This window comes from Salvelinus alpinus, chromosome 23 (genome assembly GCF_045679555.1).
Source record: "Salvelinus alpinus chromosome 23, SLU_Salpinus.1, whole genome shotgun sequence".
In the NCBI taxonomy this organism is placed as follows: Eukaryota; Metazoa; Chordata; class Actinopteri; order Salmoniformes; family Salmonidae; genus Salvelinus; species Salvelinus alpinus.
This window is the reverse complement of record NC_092108.1, coordinates 2661457-2665731: the sequence shown is the minus strand read 5'-3', so window position 1 is coordinate 2665731 and position 4275 is coordinate 2661457.

The following is a 4275-nucleotide window of genomic DNA, read 5'->3' as shown; positions in this document are numbered from 1 at the left end:
ATCTCCTCTGAGATGTTTTCAGATCACATGACAAGCCATATCTCCTCTGAGATGTTTTCAGACCACATGACAAGCCATATCTCCTCTGAGATGTTTTCAGATCACATGACAAGCCATATCTCCTCTGAGATGTTTTCAGATCACATGACAAGCAGTATCTCCTCTGAGATGTTTTCAGATCACATGACAAGCCATATCTCCTCTGAGATGTTTTCAGATCACATGACAAGCCATATCTCCTCTGAGATGTTTTCAGATCACATGACAAGCCATATCTCCTCTGAGATGTTTTCAGACCACATGACAAGCCATATCTCCTCTGAGATGTTTTCAGATCACATGACAAGCCATTTCTCCTCTGAGATGTTTTCAGATCACATGACAAGCCATATCTCCTCTGAGATGTTTTCAGATCACATGACAAGCCATTTCTCCTCTGAGATGTTTTCAGATCACATGACAAGCCATATCTCCTCTGAGATGTTTTCAGATCACATGACAAGCCATTTCTCCTCTGAGATGTTTTCAGATCACATGACAAGCCATATCTCCTCTGAGATGTTTTCAGATCACAAGACAAGCCATATCTCCCCTGAGATGTTTTCAGATCACATGACAAGCCATATCTCCTCTGAGATGTTTTCAGATCACATGACAAGCCATATCTCCTCTGAGATGTTTTCAGATCACATGACAAGCCATATCTCCCCTGAGATGTTTTCAGACCACATGACAAGCCATATCTCCTCTGAGATGTTTTCACATCACATGACAAGCCATATCTCCTCTGAGATGTTTTCAGACCACATGACAAGCCATATCTCCTCTGAGATGTTTTCAGATCACATGACAAGCCATATCTCCTCTGAGATGTTTTCAGATCACATGACAAGCCATATCTCCTCTGAGATGTTTTCAGACCACATGACAAGCCATATCTCCTCTGAGATGTTTTCAGATCACATGACAAGCCATATCTCCTCTGAGATGTTTTCAGATCACATGACAAGCCATATCTCCTCTGAGATGTTTTCAGATCACATGACAAGCCATATCTCCTCTGAGATGTTTTCAGATCACATGACAAGCCATATCTCCTCTGAGATGTTTTCAGATCACATGACAAGCCATATCTCCTCTGAGATGTTTTCACATCACATGACAAGCCATATCTCCTCTGAGATGTTTTCAGACCACATGACAAGCCATATCTCCTCTGAGATGTTTTCAAATCACATGACAAGCCATATCTCCTCTGAGATGTTTTCAGATCACATGACAAGCCATATCTCCTCTGAGATGTTTTCAAATCACATGACAAGCCATATCTCCTCTGAGATGTTTTCAAATCACATGACAAGCCATATCTCCTCTGAGATGTTTTCAGACCACATGACAAGCCATATCTCCTCTGAGATGTTTTCAAATCACATGACAAGCCATATCTCCTCTGAGATGTTTTCAGATCACATGACAAGCCATATCTCCTCTGAGATGTTTTCAAATCACATGACAAGCCATATCTCCTCTGAGATGTTTTCAGATCACATGACAAGCCATATCTCCTCTGAGATGTTTTCAAATCACATGACAAGCCATATCTCCTCTGAGATGTTTTCAGATCACATGACAAGCCATATCTCCTCTGAGATGTTTTCAAATCACATGACAAGCCATATCTCCTCTGAGATGTTTTCAGATCACATGACAAGCCATATCTCCTCTGAGATGTTTTCAAATCACATGACAAGCCATATCTCCTCTGAGATGTTTTCAGATCACATGACAAGCCATATCTCCTCTGAGATGTTTTCAAATCACATGACAAGCCATATCTCCTCTGAGATGTTTTCAGATCACATGACAAGCCATATCTCCTCTGAGATGTTTTCAAATCACATGACAAGCCATATCTCCTCTGAGATGTTTTCAGATCACATGACAAGCCATATCTCCTCTGAGATGTTTTCAAATCACATGACAAGCCATATCTCCTCTGAGATGTTTTCAGATCACATGACAAGCCATATCTCCTCTGAGATGTTTTCAGATCACAAGACAAGCCATATCTCCTCTGAGATGTTTTCAGATCACATGACAAGCCATATCTCCTCTGAGATGTTTTCAAATCACATGACAAGCCATATCTCCTCTGAGATGTTTTCAGATCACATGACAAGCCATATCTCCTCTGAGATGTTTTCAAATCACATGACAAGCCATATCTCCTCTGAGATGTTTTCAGATCACATGACAAGCCATATCTCCTCTGAGATGTTTTCAAATCACATGACAAGCCATATCTCCTCTGAGATGTTTTCAGATCACATGACAAGCCATATCTCCTCTGAGATGTTTTCAGATCACATGACAAGCCATATCTCCTCTGAGATGTTTTCAAATCACATGACAAGCCATATCTCCTCTGAGATGTTTTCAGATCACATGACAAGCCATATCTCCTCTGAGATGTTTTCAAATCACATGACAAGCCATATCTCCTCTGAGATGTTTTCAGATCACATGACAAGCCATATCTCCTCTGAGATGTTTTCAAATCACATGACAAGCCATATCTCCTCTGAGATGTTTTCAGATCACATGACAAGCCATATCTCCTCTGAGATGTTTTCAGATCACAAGACAAGCCATATCTCCTCTGAGATGTTTTCAGATCACATGACAAGCCATATCTCCTCTGAGATGTTTTCACATCACATGACAAGCCATATCTCCTCTGAGATGTTTTCAGACCACATGACAAGCCATATCTCCTCTGAGATGTTTTCAAATCACATGACAAGCCATATCTCCTCTGAGATGTTTTCAGATCACATGACAAGCCATATCTCCTCTGAGATGTTTTCAAATCACATGACAAGCCATATCTCCTCTGAGATGTTTTCAAATCACATGACAAGCCATATCTCCTCTGAGATGTTTTCAGACCACATGACAAGCCATATCTCCTCTGAGATGTTTTCAAATCACATGACAAGCCATATCTCCTCTGAGATGTTTTCAGATCACATGACAAGCCATATCTCCTCTGAGATGTTTTCAAATCACATGACAAGCCATATCTCCTCTGAGATGTTTTCAGATCACATGACAAGCCATATCTCCTCTGAGATGTTTTCAAATCACATGACAAGCCATATCTCCTCTGAGATGTTTTCAGATCACATGACAAGCCATATCTCCTCTGAGATGTTTTCAAATCACATGACAAGCCATATCTCCTCTGAGATGTTTTCAAATCACATGACAAGCCATATCTCCTCTGAGATGTTTTCAGATCACATGACAAGCCATATCTCCTCTGAGATGTTTTCAAATCACATGACAAGCCATATCTCCTCTGAGATGTTTTCAGATCACATGACAAGCCATATCTCCTCTGAGATGTTTTCAAATCACATGACAAGCCATATCTCCTCTGAGATGTTTTCAGATCACATGACAAGCCATATCTCCTCTGAGATGTTTTCAAATCACATGACAAGCCATATCTCCTCTGAGATGTTTTCAGATCACATGACAAGCCATATCTCCTCTGAGATGTTTTCAGATCACAAGACAAGCCATATCTCCTCTGAGATGTTTTCAGATCACATGACAAGCCATATCTCCTCTGAGATGTTTTCAAATCACATGACAAGCCATATCTCCTCTGAGATGTTTTCAGATCACATGACAAGCCATATCTCCTCTGAGATGTTTTCAAATCACATGACAAGCCATATCTCCTCTGAGATGTTTTCAGATCACATGACAAGCCATATCTCCTCTGAGATGTTTTCAAATCACATGACAAGCCATATCTCCTCTGAGATGTTTTCAGATCACATGACAAGCCATATCTCCTCTGAGATGTTTTCAGATCACAAGACAAGCCATATCTCCTCTGAGATGTTTTCAGATCACATGACAAGCCATATCTCCTCTGAGATGTTTTCAAATCACATGACAAGCCATATCTCCTCTGAGATGTTTTCAGATCACATGACAAGCCATATCTCCTCTGAGATGTTTTCAAATCACATGACAAGCCATATCTCCTCTGAGATGTTTTCAGATCACATGACAAGCCATATCTCCTCTGAGATGTTTTCAGATCACAAGACAAGCCATATCTCCTCTGAGATGTTTTCAGATCACATGACAAGCCATATCTCCTCTGAGAAAAGTTTTCAGGAAAAGATCAAAACAAGAAAACATCATGTTTTTCTTTCCAAATCATCTTTATTTTTTATCTTCATTTATTTTTATTCA